Source organism: Octopus sinensis, linkage group LG1 (genome assembly GCF_006345805.1).
Source record: "Octopus sinensis linkage group LG1, ASM634580v1, whole genome shotgun sequence".
NCBI lineage: Eukaryota > Metazoa > Mollusca > Cephalopoda > Octopoda > Octopodidae > Octopus > Octopus sinensis.
The window spans coordinates 61,489,638-61,514,672 of record NC_042997.1 but is presented as its reverse complement, the minus strand read 5'-3'; the positions used below and the strand labels follow the sequence as shown (position 1 = coordinate 61,514,672).

The window sequence follows — 25,035 nt, the reverse complement described above, 5'->3', positions numbered from 1 at the left end:
CACACACACACACACATACATATATGTACATATTTATGCCATGATGATATCTATTTATAGATATAACTAATGAAGGGTGAATTTGTTAGTATTATATTTATTCCATGGTTTTCAATTGTTTCACTAATGTTTGGGTGACAATGTATATAACTTGAAGACATACTTGAAAACATACTTGAAGACATGGAAGAGAGTGATGATACTATCATATTGATTATAAATATATACTAAATAATGACTAACTCACAGTCATTTAGTCTTAACACCTGTAATCAAATGAAAACAGTTTGAGCGAAATTACTATTTCTACTGGAGAAAGTTTCCCTCTTTCACCTACACATTTGGATAAGCAATGTTCACAGATTACTGCATAACTATCTGGATTTCCAGATTCCTTCTTACTATATATATATATATATATATATATATATATATATATATTATATATATATATATATATATATATATGCTTTATTTGCTTGTATTATCTATCTTTCAGAAGATACTCATTCTCTTTTTCATGTGCCTACTCCAAAAGTTGATTTATAAATAACCAAGTAGATGTGCTCTGTTTTGTTGAATATTTTAATAATGTGACTGAATTATTTCTTAGAGGAAGAACATTGCAGAAAAAAACAACAACATTACATGAAGATGTTGAAACACTGTTGAATATAGTGTGTGATGAAAATTTCACTTCACCTTAGTGGGGTTTTTTAAAAATAATTTTGTGAGTATTTTTGAAAAATAAAAGAAGTATAAAAAAACTGCATCATTTATAGGATGATCCAATATATATATATATATACATACTTATATGACAGGCTTCTTTCAGTTTCTGTCAACCACAACTCTTTAAATGACACTTGTCTAAGGTGCTACACAGACTGAACCCAAAAAACCATGTAGCTGGAAAGCTGATTTCTTAACCTCACAGCCTTGCCCATATAAAATGTAGTAATTTACATCACCACATGGTTGATGGATGCCTTTAGCAGAAACTACTCTGTTGCAAGCCTTTGGAACAAGTTTGCAATCTGAGAGTAACTTTCTATTTTCTTCCTATTAGTCTAGTCTCAAAAGTTCTGAAAGAGGTGATTGAACTACTAAAGAAAGAAAAAATTTAAATATATAAACAGAAAAAGTTACATCACAAGTAAAAACATCATGGAATTCAGTCAGTCATCAACAAGAGGCTTTTCATACAAATTATTTATGATATGAAGTAAACAGTTACAAGATATAAATTAAAAGATGATGATGAAATTAGATTTCTTTTCTCTAAAAACTGAGTTAGAAAGAAAGATAATAACCTTGACACTTTACAGGATTGTCAAGACTTGTGGTAAGGAGGGGAGACATCCTCACACCTATGATCTAGCCTGAATTTTTGTGATAAGAATCAGGAAGTGGTGTTAAACTGAGTGATAGATTAAGTAGGCTATGGTATAAGTTTGAACTCAAAGCAAAAAGGGTGGAAAAAATACCATAAGGTATCTCATCTGCCATACTAATGATTCCACCCAAGGCAGTAGACTGGTGGATCCTGAAAAGGATGAAAAGCAAAACTACTCTCAGCGGAATTTAAACAGAATGGTAGAACTGAGAATAGCTATTGCTAGGCATTTCACCCAATGCTCCAAAGATTCATCTAACTCACCATCAAAGCCAATTTGAATCTGGGAATATACTCAGAGTAATAAATTTTCCATTTATTTACAGGTACCATAATAAAGAGGACTGAGGAGGTCATCCTTGATGTTAACTTGTATCTGAGTAGTAGGTCCGTTGCCAGTGATTGAGCCTCTTCATCTTGATGGGTGCAAGGGGTACTAGTGCCTGTTCAAGCAATGGGTAGTATAAAAGAGCCAGGGGCATTTATTGCAGGGGTGGAGTTGGTGGGGGACAAGGAAGTGCTAGTTGCTCTTTGTATCTTTGATATCTGACCTCTGCCACTTGACGTCTGTTCACTGGATGATGACATGCTGCCACTTTGGGTGATCTTTGACAATTGTCTCCCAGCTATTTGGATCAATGGAGCAGTGGAGGAAAGTGGCCTTGAGCTGGTCTTGGTAATAGAGTTTGGGGGCTCTGTGTAGTCTAGTGCTTGAGCCCAACTCTGCAAAGAGGACTTGATGGGGAGAAGGTGTATTTGAGGAATATGTTTGACGTGTTCTGACCACTGAAGACAGTAGTTTCAATGCTGGGCACTCCACTACACTGGTAGTGTAGTCCTTCCATCGAATCCTCATGATTGAGTGAAGTTTGTGCAGCCAGAAATGTTTGATTTTTTTTTCAAGTCTCATCAATACAACACCCATGTCTCACAGCCATAGAGGAGTGTGGAAAAGATGACTTGAAATAACACTGACAAAGTACGAAACCAGTAAAAGCATCTCTATGTTATCACTAAACCTAATTAACATAACAGCCAAAACAATGTCAATAAACTCTTAGCTTTGTCTAAAGTGTGAACTGTCTACTAGATATTGTAAATCTTAAGGCAAAACTCTCACAATATAGATAGGGAAAGTATAACTAGAAAAATCAGGTGATAACTCATAAGCAAGTTAAAATCAAAGAGAGCTTACTGCTACTACTGCTGGTACTTATGTTGCTGCTATTACTATTACATTCAATTTGAGCAAGATGACATTATGAAGATAAATGCCGATGACATTTATAAAACATTAACAACAAAAACAAAACAGAGAGAGAGAGAGAGAAGAAGCTGAAGGGAAAAGAGAAAGAAAACAAGCCAATGGAAAAGCATCTTTCTAGTTACTTGACTTTTGAATGCACCAGTCTGATCTCCCTAAACAAACTCTTAGCTAAATCAATGCTATAGATCAGCTGAGAGCTGAATAGTGCAACATAACAATAACACAAAGAGAATATACTCATAACTGGTCATTTTAACAGCAATTTTGGCAAACTTACATTGAAAATTTTGTATTTCTTAGTTTACTTGGTAGGGTTTTTTTTTCCTCACATTTATGGCTGATAAGCAGAGCCTGTAAATGTCTACATAAGTGTAATGTGCCATTTCAGAATATTAAAAGGTTGTTTGAAATACCAATATTTATCTAGTCAATTGGTTGGTTGCCTTCAACTCTACACCCTTCCTTTCGAAATTGATTGGTTCTTTCATTTTAAATTTATTTTAAGCACCTATTTCAGAGCCTCTGCTTTTAGACTTGTAGGAGAAAGAAGGATTGTACACTTGGCTTAGAGGCTAGCAACAGACTAGCATCCATCAATTAGGTAGTGGTATTAAATATTGTTATATACAGGAATAGCTGTATAGTCAGGAAGTAAGCTTTCCAACCAAGTGGTTTGCAGTTCAATCTCAATGTTTGCCATCTTAGTCCAAGTGTCTTCTACTACAGACAGTAGTCACCCAAAGCCTTGTGAATAAATTTGGTGACTGAAACTGAAATATATACATGTATAAGTATGCACGTGTATGTGTGGGTTTGTTTATATTTACATACTATGAAAGTTACTCACTATGAACAGTATTGTTGATATTAGTTGTGAAACCAGTGGATGATTTGTACACCAAAATATCAAAATGATAAAGCACTGTCACTAACCTGTACTTGTTTTTCAAGTGAAGGCCCTTCATTTGAAAAACAAAAAGTGGTTAGTGACAAGAAGAGTGTCAAATTGTAGGCATTGCTGCAATAATCTATTCATCTAACCCATGCTAGCACAGAAAAAATTTGATGAAAAATGAACGAATGCATGCATATTTCCTACCTCCAATTGTGGAAGATTGAAAAACAAATCAAATTATTTAAATCTATTCTCATGTGACAGATACCTTTTACCTTTTACTTGTTTAAATCATTAGACTGCCTTCAAGAATTTTTAATCAAATGAATCAACCCCAGTAATTATTTTTTGCAAAGCTTGGTACTTATTCTATCAGGGTCTTTTGCTGAACTGCTAAGTTAGAGACATAAACACATCAACAGTGGCTGTCAAGTGGTGAGGTGGGTCAGACACAGACACAAACAAACACAAACACTTGACAGACTTCTTTCAGTTTCCATCAACCAAATCTACTCACAAGTCTTTGGTCGGCTCAAAACTATAATAGAAGACACTTGTCCAAGCTACTATGCAGTGTACCTGGGACTATGTTTTGGGAAGTAAACACTTTACCACATCAAGTTGTTGACAGCTTTTTCTTGAACATTTTCCAATAGGAATTTCTTCACAGAATCTGGTCTCCAACTAATGTTAGCATATTTGTTGTTTTATCATAACTTTGAAGAATATAACCAAAAGTGTAAATGTTCTTTAGAACATAATTCTCTAAATAAAGTCATCCAGTTCTTTACCTGACAAGTTATTGTAAACCATATAGCTTTCAATCATGCTTCTGTAAAATAGGTGCCAACTAATTAAGGAAGATAGATATTTAATTAATCAGAAGGGAATATTCCATTCCTCAATTATTCTCTCGTGCAATGCACTATTATTCCTATTGTGCATGGTAAAGTATTCATTTTTAAAGGTTTATTTTTATATAATGGTAAGACATGTACTAAGAATATCAGTTGATTTTTAGAATAACTTTGAAGGTCATTCTCCTGGGTTTACCTGCTATTTTATCTGTATGTAACATTTTCAGTTTTGTAAATAGGAGTCTTGTAATGTTTATATCACACAACAGTTGTCTTTCAAGGACATATGGTGAATCAGACACAACTCTTATAGCTTATCTGTAAACAAAGCAATTAGTTTAGCAGTGTCTTTGTTTTATTTTCTTTAAAACTAAATGTTTCTAAATACATTCCCAGGTTCCATCCCTTCTTGACTGCTATCAGTAGAAAGGGTATCCAGCTGTAAAAACAACTGCCCCAACATATAATCTGCTCCATAGACACCTGACAATCATGGGAAAAATGGATATAAATAGCAAACACACACACACATATGTGTGTGTGTGTGTATACCAAGTTGCAGACAGTGTTGTGTGGTTGAGAACTTTGCATTCCAATCATGTGATTTTGGGCTTGATTCTACTACTTGGTAACATATGCAAATGTCTTCTACTGTATCTTCAGACTAACAAATGCCCCACGAGTGAAAATGATAGATGGAAACTGTAAGGAAGCCTATGTGTGTGTGTGTATATCATCATCATTTAACATCCACTTTCCCACATGTGCATGGATCAGGCAGAGTTTATGTGAGGTAGATTTTCTACAGCTAGACTTCTTCCTACAGAATACTGGAAATGGATGACACTGCATATATGACTGTGATGCTCATTTACAACTATCACATGGCATCAAAACAAAGAGACACAACCATACAATAAACGCACATACACACATATATGTATGTATGTATATGTATGTATGTGTGTGCATATATATATATATATATATATAAACACACACATATCTTCTATATAAATGTGAGTGTATGTATGTGTGTTTAACCCAAATAGGCTCTGAGACAGTGCATCCTTGAGAAAAATGAATTTCATTTTTGAAATCTACATCCCAAAGACAATATCAGTTGTAAATGATAATATAAAAAATATAATTTGCTCCAGGAAAGAATTCAACTTTTATATTGATCACTTTGACTCTCTATCACCAACAATCTCTATATAGGGACCCCATGCTTCCGCCTTCCCTTGCAAGTCCTTTGCTGTCCTTAAAAGGTCAGACAGATGTTTGATTATCAGGCCCACCTCATCCTCTAGATCTAGCACTTCCTCCTCCTCTTCGCCAGTGGACTTAGTTAACTCCAACAAATCTTCCTCTGTCAGGGTTTCAAAGTGGGCATCAATAAGGTTGTTGACCTCATCTTGTGTGATATTGTCAAAACCTTTGCCTCCAAGTACCTTTCCAGTTTCACCGCATTGTTGACAGCCTCGTGCTGAATATCTTCAGCTGACAAGCCCTATAGTCCTGGACACACTCTTCAAGTATGCAATGAGGGTTTCTTTTTTCATGTCTTTAAGAGCAGCGTGGATGACTGACAGGCATGTTGTGATTGTGAAGTTATGCCAGTACTCCTTTAACTTGAAATTCTTGTCTGCATCCATTGCATCCACAAGGTGTTGGAGAGAGTTCCAAGTGTAAAGTACTTTGAAGGCACAGATCATGCCTTGATCTATAGGCTGGATAAGGGAAGTGGTGTAAGCAGGGAGGAACTTGACTTGGACTCCCTCATGATTCAAATCCAAAGAGTGACCATCAGCATTATCCATAAAAAGCAACACCTTGAATTCAATGCATACGTCTTGGAGGTATTCCTTGGCTTGAGTAATGAAGTATTGGTGGAACCAATTCAAAGTTAGACTTTTGGTAATCCAGGCCTTGGGTTTGTGCACCAAGAGGACAGGCAGCAAGTTTTTATTCCTATTTTTGAAGGTCCTCGAGTTCATGGACTTGTAGATAAATCCTGGCTTCATCATGAAGCCGGCAGCATTGCCACACATAATTAGCATCACTCTGTCCTTCTATGCCTTAAATCCTGGGGCTCTGGCTTCGTCCTTCATGATGTATGTTCCGGAAGGCATCTTCTTCCAGAACAAGCCAGTCTCATCCATATTGAAAACCTGTTCGGGCTTGTATCCCTTGTCCTCAATGACCTGCCTGATCCTTTGAGGATGATGCTGTCTCTCCATGCAGGGAAACAGACTTTATTTTAAACCATTTCTGGAAACAGTCAAATCACCTCTTGCTGGCTTGAAAATCTTGGGGCTCCGGTGCTGTTAATGTTCTTGGTTGCGCATCTTCAATGCTTTCTGCTCTGTCTCCTCTGTTGAACTGCTGATATAATTTCCATGCTTTCTCACAGATGATGTTGCCACTCAAGGGGATGTTTTTCTTCTTGCAGTTACTGATCCATAATGCCAAGGTAGATTCCATCCTGACCAAGTGCTTATTTCTCACTTTCGTTATCTTTTTGGCACTTTCTCAGAAACTTACTGCTACGGTAGACCTGATCACTACCTTGTTCTTCTTTATGTAACATATGGTGCTTTTGCTGACATCATAACAGTGACCTACTGGGGCATAACTCTTACCTTCCTAGAGCATATCCAGCAGATGTACCTTTTCATGAAGTGTTATAACCTTTTTCTGGCACGTAGGTTCACTGCCAGAAGCCTTAGAAGGTGTAGGTCATTTGGGCAGCATCTTAGGGCTTTAATAACATGCTGCGAAAAATGCAACACTCAACAAAACACTCGAGATAGCTACTGGATGCAGTTTTTCCCCCAAAAATGTACCAAAAAATCTTCCTTGTGTCTAATATGTGCATATAGGAGATTGAGCAGATATTAAAAATAATCATGGCTTTGAAAAATTTAGTTTGTATTACCACTTAGATACAGTAATCTATACTATAATGATAATAATGAGAGAGAGAGAGAGAGGGACCTAATTTCAATGAGGCTATATTGGCTCACAACCTTAAAAATTATCCTGTTGAAATAAATGATATGTATGCTGAAATGTAGTGATGATTTAAAAAAAGCACTGGTATAAAATTGCTGTTCAGTCTCATGTTGTATATATCTTTAATCTGTCACTGCTAACCCAAGTAATACTGGTGTGATACAGTGTGTGTGTGTGTGTGTGTGTGTGTGTGTGTGTGTGTGCACACATACATACATATACTTTCACTACAATGAGAGGCTGTTGTTGAGAGACAAATATAGCAAGAGAGAGAGAGGGAGAGAGAGGGAGAGAGAGGGAGGAGAGAGAGAGAGAGAGTGTGTGTGTGTGTGTGCGCGCGCGCGTGTGAAATATATATAGATGGTGTGATACTAATTAGCAAGCTTTGATTGAAAGCAGGAATAAGAGATACAAGATACAGCGTACGTGTATCTAAAACAATCAAGCGACGTGATGCATGGCTATTCTAATCAGAGGGAGCTTCAGCTGCGAAGGGGCTTCCAATAAGCTGGCAAATATGGTGCATTATCTATATATATAAAACTGTAGTTGTGTGAGTGTCTGTCCCCTTCGATTTACATTCCTAACTACTCCCACATTTTGCGGTGCAGTTTAACCAAATTCGGGTATCTTATAGTCGTGAGTCATATCGAGCCCGTCTGAGTATTAGCGCGCGTCTACGATGAGTCTACGATTTAAAAAATAATTTAACATAATTTTTTATTCCATTTTAATGCATAATTTTTCGTGTGTCGATGGCGGCGGAGTTGGCGTCCATGGTCACACCTGCACCTGTTTGCTTCTCCCCCTTCTTCCCTCCCTCGTGAAGCTGTGGGGAAGGGAGTGTAAGGAAATCAACGTCGTAAAGAGTTGTCAAGGAGACCAGCGTTCTTTTAGAACAACGACTTCATGGCTTGAAGACACCAAAACAGAAATGGCTAAGAAAGCCCGAATTGGCATCTATAAGGGAAGTAACTCTCTAAAAATGCTTATATAGTTATTTCCCTTACAAACCCGAGCAACGCCGGGCGATACTGCTAGTTATTTATAATTGAGCTTTAAAAAGTGTGAAGAAATATATATTGTCATGAAAGAAGTCATAACAAATTGCAGACAATATTTACGATTCTGCGAATCTGAGGTGGTTTCCGTGAACAATTATTCATTCCACGAATAACCAGGACCGCGAATGCCAAACCATGAGTAAGCAGGAGTACAATGTGAGTGCGCACACACGTGCGTGTGTGTGTGTGTGTGTGTATATAGACATTATGTCAGAACATTCCAAGATCTTGTTGAAAACTGAATATATGAATTTTATGCTCTAGTAAATGTTTTTTTCTTCCACTGCCTGAAACACACTTCTAACCTAATCTATGTTGCACTATTGAATCTGTTTTGGCACAATGATGGAATCAGTAAAAGAGAACTCCCAATTAGTTTCTACCATGGTGCAACTATGTGGGTAAGCTTGAATCTTGTTTGTGCTGCACATTAGCACACCCCCTCCATCAAATTGACATTGGCTGTGCAGGTGAATGGTGTGCCATACATTGGATGTTGAAGTGATCACAGCAATGTAAGATGAAGTGCTTTGCTTAGGAATACAATGGACCATCCAGTTTGGGAAGTGGAACCATGATCTCACAATTGGAGTGCAATGCCCTAACCACTAGGCCATGCATTGCACTGAGGGCAATTTAATCAACCATAATCTTCCACAAAAATTCATGCCAATGTAATAAATTAAATTCATGGAGCTCCAGTAGCATTATAGTAATGAGTTATACTCCTCCAATTGTACATACTGTCAGTTAAGCAAATTGAGTAATTGAGAGTTTGTATTTTTGCCATCGATGCAGTATAAGATGCAAACCATTAGCTCTTGGTTGCTAATGCCACAGCTTATTGTTTTATTTGGCTTCATTTATCATGAGTCAAATTTTTAAAATTTGGAGTTATATACATAAACTTTGATGGAAAAATAATTATATTGTTCTCTGAAATGAAGGGAACGTGGAATAGTTAAATCAAGCTCTTTTGAGAAGCAAGCTGCATAAGACATGGTTCACCATCAGGTAGGCTGCATTACTAAAAAATTCATTAGGCTTACCATCCAAGAAGGTCCTGCAATTTTGGTACTTCTAGTGCCACAATCCAAAGAATGTAAAAACATTTTTCTTTAATGGTTTAGAACAGAAAAGGCAATTCCTATGACATTTTTCAGCACTTCCAGGACAGATGAGAGAAAGGGACAAACTTGCAACCCAAACTTCTTGCAACAGAGAAAAGTATCTTTCTCTTTGCTAAATGCACCCATGAGGTAGGTGGTGGTGTTTTACCAAACAATGAATTAAACCTAACACCTGAGAACAAGAATGGCCTTTCTGATGGGTTTCCAACACTTTCCCTATGTGTCACACAGTGGGACTGAACCCAAAACCATGTGGTTGGGGAAGCAAGCTTCTTACCAAACAGCCATGCCTGCACTTGCTCTTACTTTTTCCATACAGCAGTTCATTTGTTTTCAAAGTTTATGGGTAATACCACCCTTCTTTAGATTAAAGTGTAAAAAGAAAAAAAAAAATTCCCTACGGGGGGGGGGGGGGGTCCTATAACACATGTGGCCTACAAACTGCATGTTGTGAAGTTTATCTAACACAGGTATAGAGCAGCAATAGAAATAGGATAACGGTGATGATGACAAAGGTGGTGGTGATGTCAACAGTGACAATGAGTAACTTGGCAACATTCTCTTCCTTCTAGAGGGAATACAAATACTATATAATGATACCATGACCAAGATATCCACCATTCAAGGCAGCCAGCCAAACACCGTAGCTAATGTCAACATGATGAAATGACCAACCAACAACAATCAACGATAATGATAATTATTAAGTAACTGTAGGTTATATGAATTTTCAAATTTTGTATTTGCCAACAGCTTTAATAAAATATGAGTAACATTCTAGTATTCAACAATACATATCAATGTTTCTACAGACAGTATAGAGAATATGTCATTAGATGTCTGTTAGCAATCAATCAGCAGTTTGGTCATGAATGATATAATCTTCCCAAAATACTAAGCTGCAGTATTTCTAGGCTTAAATCCTACTTCATCTTAATTCTGCTGGACTCCAAATACATCCAGAATTTGCTTTTATGTTTTAACCTACATTTCTCTGATGCTGCATAGATGTTTTCATGTTTTTGCATAAAGATAAATATATATATATATATATATATATATATATATATATATATATATTTCTTCTTATGTATGTTTTCTTATTTATCTGTTTATTAATGAATCATTAAATTGAAAATATTTCTCTGTGAAAGGCTATGGAATCCAACCAGCAATCTGAGGAAAAACAACAGAGAAGATACCAAAGAGCATATGAATTGTTTTCTACTGTGTCAAGTAGCTTCACCTGCAGCAGATGTCATCACAGCTGCAGATCAAGAGCAAGCCTTGCAGCTCACATGCAACTCCCCTGCAAGAACAGTCAACATCAACCTACAACAGGCAGCTGACAATATGTATGTATGTATGTATGTATGTATGTATGTATGTGTGTGTGTGTGCATGCGTGTGTGTGTGTGTGTGTAAGTATGTATGCATGCAAGGGAAGGCTGAGAGAGAGAGAGAGAAAGGTGGGGGAGGGGAAAGAGATCCAGTTACAGATCTTTGGTTGACTCTCATATTTTTTTGCACATGAAGATACACACACACCTTTAGTTGTTTCTTCAGCACCATTAAGTTTAATTACTTATTTTTAACTATTGGAAATGGAGCAACACAATATTTCCCTATCCAGTCCCCATGAATCTTCATATATCCTAGATACCATTGCAATAGATATATCCTCTCATTTCGAAATGTCTTCAGTATATTGTCAGTTATATATTCCAGATCAGCTAAAGTAAATTCCTTTGATCGCATTTTGCTGCTCTGTCTGTCACATTAATTACACACACTATAGACATTTCATGCTTGACATTAACTTTTTATGCTGCTAAATGTTCTGTATGATATACACTATAACATTTGCACATAAAATGATTTCCTTTGTCTCTGCTAATGGGAAATATATGCAAGTTTTAAAGCTGCCAAAAGTACTTATACACTGTAATAAATTGCACTATAAATGCATCCTAAATGCCAAAAGTCTTTAAAAACATTGATATTTATACATGGTTTCAAGATGTTAAGCAAATGCAAAATAAATCTCACTACTATGGATAGCATTCCCGGATAATCTGGTACCTATTCTTGACATCTGAGGCAATGCAAAGTAAAATTTTCTGCTCAGAAACAAAATGAAATGCTTGCAGAGAATTAGATCTCATGCTCTTTGAGTAGGTAGTGCAATACCTTAACCACTCAGTTACTGTGCATCATAAAGGCTATTTTTCTAAGATAACTACTAAATAAGGTATTTTTTTTAGATGACTGAATCAAATCACACCTTGAATTAATATTATGTATAGGGACAGCTCCTTGTAGAAAGTCAGAGCAATCTAAAATTTTTTAGTTTGCTGTGAATAGTTGAAGTAATATCCAATGCAACTTCTCACAACTGTGTGTCTTCACTGAAGGATTTAATCAAGTGGGCATTCGGTAAAATGAAAAAGGAAGAAATAGTTAAGGCATGCACATCATTTAGTAAATGGATTGAACTGGTAAAGAAAGCAAAAGGTGGTCACATTGAACTGAAATAAGTGCTAAACATTCCACAATAAATTAGCATAAACATAAAATTTGCAGTGTTTGATTTTTCCAAGTTATACCGATTATAACAAAGATATTTAAATGGTCCCATTTTACCTGTTATACCCTGTATGTATATTAGCAACAGAAGCAGTATTAATACAGAGAGATAATTTTAATCCCCACTTAAACGTAAATATTCAGTTCTATCAAACTACACTGCAGTAGATACCATGAGAGAAACTTTTCTATCTGGTTTTTGATGCAAAATGCACTCTTGTTTATATCACTAGTGGGGTGATAAATCCCTGCCATCTCCAGTGCCAAGACCACCAGATCAAGTGATTTCAACTTTCTTTGCTCTTGTCAATAATAGACACTCAGCTGCTAGAGATAGCAGTGACTCATCTCCCCACCAGTTATATTTAGAAAACATTGTCAGAACAGGAATTGGTGTCGTGCGTGATTAACCAATGAGCTTATTAAAAATGAATATATTTGCGACAGAGGCAGTATTAACACAAAGTGATAATGTTTGTATATATTTATGTGTATGTGTATGTATGTGTGTGTTTTATATATATATATATTTCTGTTACTTGTTTCTCTTATTAGATTGCAACCATGCTGGGGTACAGCGTTGAATTTTAGTCAAATGAATTGACTCCAGTACTTTTTTATTTTTAAACTTGGGACTTATATTGTCACTCTCTTTTGCTGAACTGCTAAGTTACAGAGATATAAACACATCAAAACCAGTTGACAAGCAGTGACGGGCAGGGACAAACACACAACATGCTTCTTTCAGTTTCCATCTATCAAATCCACTCATATGGCTTTGGTAGACCCACTGCATGACACCTTGGGCAAGTGTCTTCTACTTTGGGTAAGGAAGGTAAATAGTAGCAAAGTATTACTAAATTTATAGGTGTGCATATAATTTGGAGAGTCTAAAATTTGAATCAATAAACAGTCATAAATTGTGTGACAGTAATAGATATTTTAAAATTTATGGGTTATAGACTTCAATAAAGCTAAAGAAGAAAATGGTTATGCCATAAATTTATGAGGTCATATGAAGTTATATGAAATTGGAGAAACTCTAGAAGTCATAGAATCAGAGTAGAATTAATTAAGTTGACTGTAGATTATTGTCAATGAATAAAGAGTAAAGAGAAAAACCATCATTCGAAGCTGTAATGAAAAAAATGAGCAGTAGATTATAGATATCTTGATAATATTATGATGTGAGCTGAGCATATGAGGTTATAGATGGTGATGAGGTTGAATACACTTCAATAATTATATAAAATTGTACATTAAATTGAAAATATTAGAATGTAAGCCAAGAAAAGAAAGTAAAAGTAATCTATGAATTATTGAAGTTGAAAGCTATGTATACCAATATCAGTTAATTGTAAGAGAAAGAATACAATCATTTATTGAAGAGCTAATAATACACAAGGACAGGGCATAACTAATATGGCCTTATATATATGAAGAAAATATAAATATGTAAAAATGAATAACAAAGTAATGAAGGTGATGAAAACTGCACAGTGGTGAATATATAGATACAAGGGACATATAACTGCAGATATCTAATAACATCCCAGTTAAGTGCCAAATGTGTTGAAATATGTTTACATTTCAAGATTTTAAGATATAATCAAAAGAAAATGAATTATGCTTCACCTTTGAGCCATTAAGAATATTTCTCAGACATAAACATGCAAAGAAAACATAACCTAGGAATGATTTAGCTTTCACTTTGATATGTGTACACTTGATAAGTGTAACACATATCAAAGAATATGTCATGGTTATGTATATTTACACAACATACACAGATAGATACACATATACGGATTCATATGTACATATACATATATACAAAGACAAATAGAAACACACGCTTATATGGCTTACGTATATACTTACATACAACTGCTTGATGGCTAGTGTTTGTGTGTTTACATTTCTGTAAGTTAGCAGTTCAGCCAAAGAGGCTGACAGTACTCTGTCTCTTTGGCTGATTTAAAGGGAAAAAAAATAAGCACTGGAACCAATTCATTTGAATAAAGCTCTTCAAAGTAATGCATGACTGCAGTCCAATGATTGAAACAAGTAAAAAAAAAAAAAAAACCCAATCCAGTATATTTTCTTTATTAGCATCATTCTTTCTAACTACATTTATTATTTTACATCCATTTGTACATTTTCCTATGATTAGTATTTTGTTTTATATTCAGAGATATGCCTGAAGCAATTATGTTTACCATTAAATATTCCACCTGTTTATAACTTGTTTGCAAGCAAAATTAAATGATTTTTTCAGGGTACAAACTCACTAGCTATATCTGTGAAGTTTGAACTTGGGATTACAGAATCAATAAAGTAATACTTTAACCCCACAACCATTGTGCTTAATGCAAATTCTTACAGAATTTCAGAAAGAGAGAAAATGTTAAAAAATATATATATGTAAAATCAAGCTATTTTGGGAAGTAAAGTTTGCAAGTTTTAATCTGTTTATTTTGGCCAAAATTAGAAATTATTTATATAATCTTATTTAAAATAGTACATATCAATTGATGCTCAAAGCAATTCATTGATATTTATATAATCAGGGTAAATATTGTCAATGCAGACTAAGTCTTATGTAACAATACTACACTACTTCACAATAAAATGATTAAAAAATACATTCATTTTCCTAATGTGTTTTTCATGGAATTTGCTTAATTCAGCCACTATCATCATAATCAACAACCAATATCAGCAACTGTAACAGAAACAGACAAGTGAGGAGCCTCTAAGTGGTTGTTTGACATGCTAAAAATATTAGCCAAATTCCCTCAAATCACATCCTATTGTCTTAGAAAGAAGAAATACATTTGACTCAACTTCTGCTTGAAATTGTGAGACCTTTGTTTTGATAAAGATGAGATTTAAGGATATAGTCTTCATCACAATCGCAAAGAAAAAAAAAAGAAAAGTAAAAGGGTGTCTCCTTGAAGGATGCCTGATTTTGTTAAAAACTTAGTTGACCATCTGTGCTATATGAAAAATTTGATGGATTTTCACACATGATAGTAATGGCTTGACATTTTCATCTGGTATACAACAGTTCAATAGGATATGTAACACAACCATTCTATGAACACTACCAAGCATTTTAGAAAAAAGCACAAATACAACTGATATTTGGAATTTCTGAACATTTCTATGATTTTTCTAATAACAAGGATCTGTGATATTGTTGATCCGTGTTTGTGAAAGTTGTTTTGATTCTGCTGCAGAATAGAATGAATACAAAAGGAAATTGTGTTAAATAGCATACAGTTGTAGATGTTGAAGACTAGAAGTGAAAGTGTAATTCCTTTGTAGCTCTGAAGCAGGTGAGAATCACCATTCTTTGGTAGTGGAATAATGGAAGACTTTGAGAAAACTGTTGATTTGTTTCCTTTATAGACCTGATTACAGATGACCCACAGATGTTTGTGAAAGAACGAACTCTTGCAGATAATGGCTGGATTATTCTCTAGACCTAGTAACTTGATATTTCTGAACATTTTTGAGCTTCCTCTATGGTTAATGAGTCAGGCCAGATCAACAGGCTATCTACTATTTTGTGGTTGAAGAAAGAATTGTTGTCAAGTTTGGTGTTATTTTAAAGCTCTGTTTTTATCAAAACACAGTGAAAAGTCTTGAAATTTAGTACCTAAATGCTGGCCAGTGGTTTATGCAGAGTATAGATCACTGTGGAAGATCTATTGTTACTAAGTTCTCCCAAGGCTGTCCAGGCAGCAGTATGCCAGTTTTCATTATTTTATATAGCAATTGATAAACAATAATTTTGTGGGTTATGGATTCCCAATGGGCCAATAACTAGTTCACTGCATATCTGACAAAACAAAATTCTCAAGAGCTTTTGTTTGGAAGGCATCAATTTTCCTGTTTTCTTGATTATATTTATATCTTTTGCTGATATACATCAACAAAAGATACATATGTTCATGTAAGCATGCATGCATGCACATGCACATGCATTAAGTATATCTACATTTATGCTGTTTCTTTCAAGAATGTACTGAAAACACATTTCTATTTTTTATCAAATTCTTTTGTATGTTTTTTGATGATGAAATCAAAAATTTTACTATTTCAGACAAACTACAAGGAACTGTATGAAAAACAAGAAAAGAAAATTTCATACAAAAGAGAAAAAAATATACATTCATATATACAGAGTGTTCAGGTTAAATTTGACAGTTTGTATAAAAGGAAAAGAAATCACAATATCCCATCCTAAGATAAAAGTATTTTAAAAAATCAAAAATTATTAACTAGATCGTGACTTGGAGTAAAAACTAACTCTGGAACCTGGCACATGTGCTCCCCATTACATCACTGGGAAGATCTCCAAACACCTTCAATGATTTGGGCCACCAGCTTGGCCTTGGTATTGTAGACAGAGCAGTTGGTGTCCTCAACTATGTCCCTCGCATAGTAATTCATGGAATTACAACTGGGAGGATTTAGGAGGTCAGAAATTTGGGCTGGTGAAGTATAGAAATTCTCTGACAAGTACTTCTGTCTCTTTCTAAAAGTATGGCAAAGAACTGAATTCTGCTGCCACACACATGGCCTTCCTGCAGCAACACTCTCCAGCGGCTTCACATAGCTATCTGAATTGGGCCCAAGGCCCTTTTCAAAGATGTGGGCCAGCATGACATTATCCTCACTGGAGACACACCCAAAACCTATCACAGTTTGGGGGAATTTGGTTTTCATTATATATAGGAGATCACATGGATTGTAGGCAAGTCACATGTTGTTCTGGGTGTTATGCAACTGATCCTGACAAAAGTTCTTTTCATCTAAGAAGAAGCTGATCATCCCTGGCTCAACAGGATGCATAAGCTTGTTCAGGAACTTCTTTATCTTTTACACTGCCCCCAAGTGTCAACATAAAATTTTTTGGGGGATTTTAATTAAAATAATATAACATTTTATAGAGATAATCTTTCTATAGTCAACTATAGTACAGGACATTTTATACCACAATAATGATGACGTCACATTTTACGTATGAGTGTGAATGTGTCTGTGAGTGAATGTGTATGAGTGAGCTGACGACCAAAAAAAAAAAACGGCGCGAAAAGCTATGTATGTCTGTCTTACTATATGTATGTGAGTGTTGTCACATTTTGTATATGAATGCATATGTTTCTGTGAGTGTGTGTGAGTGGCTCACTTTATGTTTCTCATTCTACAGCCACACCAGCAATCCAATGCTAACCTTTCCCTTCTGCAACATTTCAACAACTCACTTTCCCATTGCCATTTCCCATTGTAGCCTATTTGCAGAATGTACCCATTTATGTACAATATTTCAATTACACCTACATTCATTTGACTGTCAAGCATACAATGGGTTAAGTTAGATGCAGCGCTGACCACTGCAAAGGAGAGTATATCCACTGACAGCTTTTCAGTGCATTCAAAAATCACTTATCCACCAACCCCTATTTTCCATGGCAGGTTAGGGCCTGGATTCCACCAAATAGATACATGACATGTCAAATTAGTTCAATGTTTTGTTATCAATGCTTCACTTTCCTGTATCACCTGTTTCAACATAACTGAAATATATATATATACAAATTATACCATTTTAATCCTGAGCAATGCCGGGTATATATGCATTTGTATGTATGAGTGTATGTGCATTTGTGTGTGTATACATACACACACATATATACAAAAATACACACACACACACACACACACACATACAGGGTGCGGTGAATAAATTATTGTCTAAATTACACAAAAATGAAAATAACACTGACATCTCGTTTTAACAAATATACTTACCAAAATTTCATAAAAATATCTTGAAATACTAAAGAGTAAATTTATTCAATAAATTCACCATTGGCTTCAACCATGGCCTCCAGACAACTTTGGAATCTCCTGCAACTCTTCATGATGTTTAAGCTGGTGAATACTGCCATAATCCTTGCCTTCAGTTCATCTTTAGTGTTACAAGGAGTTTTGTTCATCTCTCTTGCTCAACTGCGCCCCACACATGATAATCAAGGGGGCCGCAGTCTGGGGAGTTAGGTGGCCAGATGTTAGGGATGATGTGGTCACAGAAATTGTCTGACAGCCATGAGTGGGTTCTCCTGCTTGTGTGGTGCAGAGTCCTGTTGCCAGACATAGGGGCTTCCAACAGTCACCTTCTTCACCCAGGGCAGCACTACTTCCTCCAGGCACTTGATGTAGGCCTCCGTATTGAGTCTGAGGCTGTGTATTTAGATGAATGGAGGTATAATGCTGCCATCACTAGTGATCACTCCAAACACCATGATATTGACTGGATGCTTGATTTTTATCACTCTTGGTACGTTTTGGGGATACGGCAGATACTCAGATTGACACCCAAACACCTGAAATGTGCTTCCAGCATGAATGCCAAGAAGTATAGCATGTCATTTTCAAATTTCTGGCAGGGTGAATTGTGTCATGGTGCTGTTTTCCACACAGATGGTGCCCAACTGACCCTACTATACTGTGTAGTTGACAAAATCAAAAACAAACAATGCACATACGTGAAATTAAAATGATAAAATAGCAACAATTTACCCATCGCACCCTGTGTTTGTATGTGTATATATATATATATATATATACACACACACAGACACATATACATACATATATAAACACACATACATATATATGAGAAGGCACCCAAAAGAAACTAGCATTTTGCAATATTATATTATGCATTTGGTTTTACATGTTTACACTTTTATTGCCTCCAAAGTACTCTCCATTTGAATTAATGAATTGATCCAGACACATTTTCCACTCTAAAGTGATGCCTTACCGCCACTACCTCACTCTAATCTCATCTTCTTGTAATTCATCGTCCTCTCATCTTCTTGTAATTCATCGCTCTATCATTCATGCTACCCATATGATGATGGACAGTACCTACGTGTATTCAGTCCCCATCTACTTTTATCATTATCACTCTATGTCTTGTTTAAGCAAAGGCTTCTGTATAAGAATTGCATCACACCTGTACCCAATATATTCTACCTTAACACTTTCTGGACTGCCAGTCATCACTCACTCTCTCTTGGCCAATTGTTATTGCTACCAATCACCCACTCCTCCTATTGGACACCTCTGTCAATACTCACCCCTTTTTTCTTACCTAAATCACTTTGTTTTTAGCATCATAGTTTTGCATCCTTCATTTACTCAACCTGATTCTTCACTCACTACTGTTTTCTATCCACCTTCTCAGTTATACCACTTTGAGAAGTAAGGACTGTTTACTTTTAAGGTGCACAAAGAAATCCCTGCTTGTGCTGGTGCCATGATAAAATGCACCCAGTATACTCCGTAAAGTGGCTTGCAGATAAGTGGCAAAAGCATAAGTTTGAGAGAACATAACAAACTCACTAGTTCTTGTCCTTTGATGAAATGCCCCCAGTACACTCTGTAAAGTGGTTGGTGATAAGATGGACAACTGGCCATAGAAACCAAGTCACAAATGAAACAGAAATAAGATGTGTAATGACCCCCAACTCCCAATAATAATTAACAGAAATCATGATAACTTGTTCAACATATGGAAAGCAAACACAAAATGATAATAATGATGTATGTGTGACAGTGCGTGTATTGGATATACAAACACACACATATATATGCCTGTGTGTGTATATATATATGTATAATTCTTTCATTCTTTTACTTTTTTCAGTCATTTGACTGTGGGCATCCCATATATACATAGACACACACACACACCACACACACATATATATATATATATATATACACACGCACACATATACATGCATAAATATATTTATAATAAATATACATGATATATATGCACACAAACACACAAACACACACAAATTTATACACACGTGTATAAATGTGTTCACACACATGCGCACTTATAAATATTATAGTGTTTAATTAAGATATTAAGAATTCCACCAAGAGATTCTTTGAATGGCACCATTACTAGAGGAGAAATAAAAAAAGTCTCCTGCTATCAACTCTATCAACTGGCCAGCTCTAACTAAATACTACTACTACTGCTGCTGCCATTGTAACTACATCAACCTATGAGGCAGCAAGTAACTTTATACCAGTCAACACAGAAATGAGATAGCACAACAAACAAACAAAAACAAAAAAAAAAATGAAGCACTGAACACTGCATTCATCATTCTCCCTCCCCTTACACAAATACATGTGTGTATGTGTGTGTGTGTGCATATATGTATATGTGAGTATATATATATATGTACATACATGACACCACACACATGTACCTGTATACAACAAAAGCTACAAGAAAGTAAAATACATCCTAACTACTTACAGTCTGACATTGATTTGTTATTTGGAGTAGTAAACCCACTATTCCAAAACAGAAACAAGTAGAATCAGTCAATATATATCTCACGCTATCATTGTGCACACGTGTTTAACTTTTATTCATATATATATCTGTCTATTTATCTATCAATATATATATATACAATTATTTATATTCATGATATTTATACATATACATAATATATTTATGTAATATATAATTATAGGGATGGAAATATGTATCACTAACTTACTAGAATATTGTTACATACTACTGCTTATGATATAAAGAATTAAACAGCATTTACAGAAGTTCTAAAGCGTGAAATTTTCTTTTACTCTATAACATTTGGATTTATATATTGTTGGTAATTCTTGGAAATTTGGTAAGTTTTCTACTTAACTATTCACTTTTTCATTTTTATCTTTTGAGATTTCAAGGAGTAAAAAAAAAATGCATAATCATTTTGTGATATTGATTTGTTACTAAGACACAAAAGTTATTCATACACACACACACACATACATATTGCCCAACATATATATGAAGAAATGGGAATGAGATTGTGAGCTGATGACACCTATTTTGTGTATTTTTTAAAATATTTTAACCAGGAGGATGACAAAATACATTGGACCTCCATGGGTCCTCTGAAATTTATAATAGTCTAAGCATCTGTTCTTTGTCTCTGAAACCCATGGTCCACTACATTTCTGAAAAGTCAAGCAGAGGTGTAAAATGCTTTCAAAGCCACTATGATTTCTTACCACTTGATAGTTAGTTTTAGACCACCTCATGGTCCCACAGATGAAATGGAAAAGGCATTGCCTTGGAGGATGGCAAGGGAAATGTGCTGAAATTGATCAGCAAGGAAAAGAATTCTAGATAAATAAGTTCTAAAGAGGAAGACTGACCAGTACTTAATGTTAGTATGTGTAAAAAAAGGGGACCAGAATATAGGTGACAAGAGAAGAATATACAACAAATGTGTTAGGTGATAATGGGTAGGCATTGTAGTTCAGTGAAATAAAGAATCTTGTAAAAGTGATAAACAGGCAGGGTGAGGGAGCAAGAGATCTTTGAGCCAGAGGTTGCAATGTGTTAGTGAGTGAACCACTTGAATCCGCTTCTAAACTAGGAATCAAAAGTTGGCTTATTCACTCATCTTGACAAAAATATATGTGGCTATTAGGATTTATAAATGAATGTTTACAATTGAAACATTTTTATGCAAAAGTATCAAATAATCAGTTTTCAAAAACTAATTTTCCTTCATAAGTAATGTAGATTATTTAGATTTGCTATTAGTTTTTGTTGTTGCCAAATTATGGTACTCCTAAAATAATGCATCTCCAAAATCATATATATATATATATACACACATATGTACATACATACATACTACATACATACATACATACATACATACATACATACATACATACATACATACATACATATGTGTGAAGGCATATAGCTTAGTGGTTAAGGTGTTGCACTAAAAATCATAAGATATCAGGGTTTTAATTCTCAGATGTCAATGGGTAACCCTGTGACGGACTGGGGCCCATTCAGGGAGGATATTGGTCTGCCGACCTAGCCAGTGAGGATGGTATCATTCAAAAGTGACAACATACTGTGATTATCAGTGTATAACAACATCTAATACTGGGTGATACATTGATATTCACACACACATATATACAGACACACACTAGCTCTTCATTCATAATTCTTATACAAAATGGGATTTCAATATAAATTGGAAAATGAAGAAAATTATAAAAAATTTAGTTTTATTGATAAATTGGCAATATTGTTTAATGTTATGAATATCTTGGGGCAGTGTTTCACTTTAAATATGTATGAATTAGAACTTTTGATTTCTAATCTCAATATTTCATGAGCACCTGAAGGGCAGAGAGTTGGTAGAATTGTTAGCACACAGGGAAAAATGCTTAGCAGTATTTTGTTCATCTTTATGGTCTGAGTTTAAATGCCACCGGGGTCGACTTTGTCTTTCATCCTTTTGAGGTTGATAAAATAAGAACCAGTTAGACACAGGGGTCAATCTAACTGGCTTAGCCCACCCCTGAAATTGCTGGCTTTGAGTCAAAATTTTAAACCAATATTTTACAAGCACCTAAGATGGTGATCTGGCAGTATTGGTAGCACACCGGGCAAAATGCTTAGCAACACTTCCATGTACCATGTGCCAAAATTTGAAACCAATATTTTACTAGTACCTATTTTACAAGAAAAAAAAAAGAAGAAAAAAGACATTGACTAAATTAAAACAGAGGCAACACATTTAGAAATTAAACTTTTCTTCGAGTTCACTCACTACTTATGAATATTTTAAGGTTTACAAAGAGTCTATTCTTCATGCTTGCATTTCAAGGTATAATCCAACAGCTATTACTTTTTTGTAACAGTAGTATACAACATGTGTGTGTGTGTGTGCATAGAAAGAGAGAAAGAGAACTATTGGAAATATATGTATATATATATATATATATATATATATATATATTTAATATACTAATATATTTATACATATAAACGTGTGTGTGTGTGTGTGTGTGTTTGTTTATATTCCAACAGTCAATCATTTTTAGTTCTTCATATTTATGAATGTATAAAACACACGTTGTGTAAGTTAATCAGTTCCTTAGCTGTACTGTTGTCAACAAAACATAGACAATATATATATTCTGCCAAGTTGAAGTAGGCTTTTCGTGCTTTTGCAATTGATAAGTACTAGTGGAGCACTGCAGTCAATATAATTTTCCCTAAAATTGGTGGCACTGTGCCAAAATTTGAAACAAATATAATTAGTACTGTAATGATGATGATGTAGATGCTGATGAACTAGTGCAAATACTGTAATCTCCTGATATGGGACAGTTCCTATAAGAGATACACTAAGGAGTGAAAAAAACAAGAAACAAACGAAAAAAAAAAAAATAAATAGAACAATGAAAGTTTTGGGCTCTTCATATAATTTTGAGGAAGGTACAGATAACATTTTTATTGATGAACACTTCCTCAAATTCATTATTTCTTGATAGGCAAAACTATATCAATTTTCAATCCATAACATGGGCCTACGCCTCCCCACCCATTTAAAAAAATAATAAACTTCTGATTGATGTGACACCTGTTGCTAAGTACAAGCAATAGGAACAGTGTGATAAATTGGTCTATTTTAGTGGCTTCCACAATAGGAGGTTAACCAAGTAGCAGGGTAGACTAGATCAAAGGCAGTGAGCTGGCAGAAACGTTGGCATGCTGGGCAAAATGCTTAGCGGTATTTCGTCTTTACATTCTGAGTTCAAATTCCGCCGAGGTCGACTTTGCCTTTCATCCTTTCGGGGTCAATAAATTAAGTACCAGTTGTGTACTGGTGTCAATCTAATCGACTGGTCCACTCCCCCAAAATTTCGGGCCTTGTGCCTAGCATAGAAAAGGGTGGACTAGATCAAAGCACAACAGTTGTTGTTTTCTGTATTTACTGTTCACGATGACTATGACAGAGAGAAAGTGATGACAATGACAATGGTAGTAATGGTGGTGACAACAACAATAATGATTACAACAGTAATGGAAGTGGTGGTGGTAGTGGTGGTGGCCACAACAATGGTGATGATGATGATGATGATGACAATAACAACAACAGCAGTGGTGGAAGTCACGATAATAGCAGAAGAAAATTACACAATAAATCTTGGATTTGTATAATTACAATAATAGTCAGACAGTAAACTGTGAGGATTCTCCGATGAGATCAATTTTCCCTCTCACAGACAATAAGTTTACTGTAATGCAGCCTAAATGACAGACTATCTAATGTGCTAAACCAAAATAAAAACAAATTTGTACAGTAATTCAACATCTCTCCTCTATCCTATTTGTCACCTAAAGCCAGCAGAGGATATATCACTGTGATTATATGAGCTAAATATTGATTTCAATGTTCAGTACTAGGCCAAACAATTGTAGAGAAGAGGACACAGTCATCTGAATCAATCTCAATGAATTACTGGTACTGGTTTTATTACACCTTAGGGCAGAAGTTCTCAACCAGGGTCCATATGGCCCTTGGGGTTTCACATAAGATTTTGCTGCTAAAATTTATGCAGCAATAAAATGGTTATATTTCTACAATACACAAAATATTTAAAAAAAATTTTTAATAGAATTCCAAATAATATTTAACTATAAAAATATAATGGGACTTTTTTAAACATTGAATGCTTATTAGGGTCCAGAAGAGTAGAATAGAAATCAAAGGAGTTCATACCCAAAAAAAGGTTGAGAACCACCATCTTAGTTAATTTTAATGAAATTTAGACTCAGAACATAACATGGCCTAATTACTGCATACAGCTTTAAGGAATACTTCTATCACTCTACCAATGTTGCTTAATCTAATTATTCAATTGTTATATACCCATAAC

General features: G+C 35.1%; 2 protein-coding genes across 8 annotated transcripts in view; one reads left to right on the top strand and one right to left on the bottom strand.

Moving 5' to 3' along the window:
- The window catches only part of LOC115211004 (glycosaminoglycan xylosylkinase-like), a 411,994-nt gene that overhangs the window by 66,573 nt on the left and 320,386 nt on the right, over positions 1-25,035 (bottom strand). The gene's annotated exons all lie outside the window — the stretch shown is intronic.
- The window catches only part of LOC115211016 (potassium channel subfamily T member 2-like), a 752,122-nt gene continuing 747,395 nt past the window's right edge, over positions 20,309-25,035 (top strand). The window contains exon 1 of the mRNA XM_036501480.1: positions 20,309-20,960. The gene's annotated coding sequence lies outside the window, so the exon portion shown is untranslated. The remainder of the gene's footprint in view (positions 20,961-25,035) is intronic.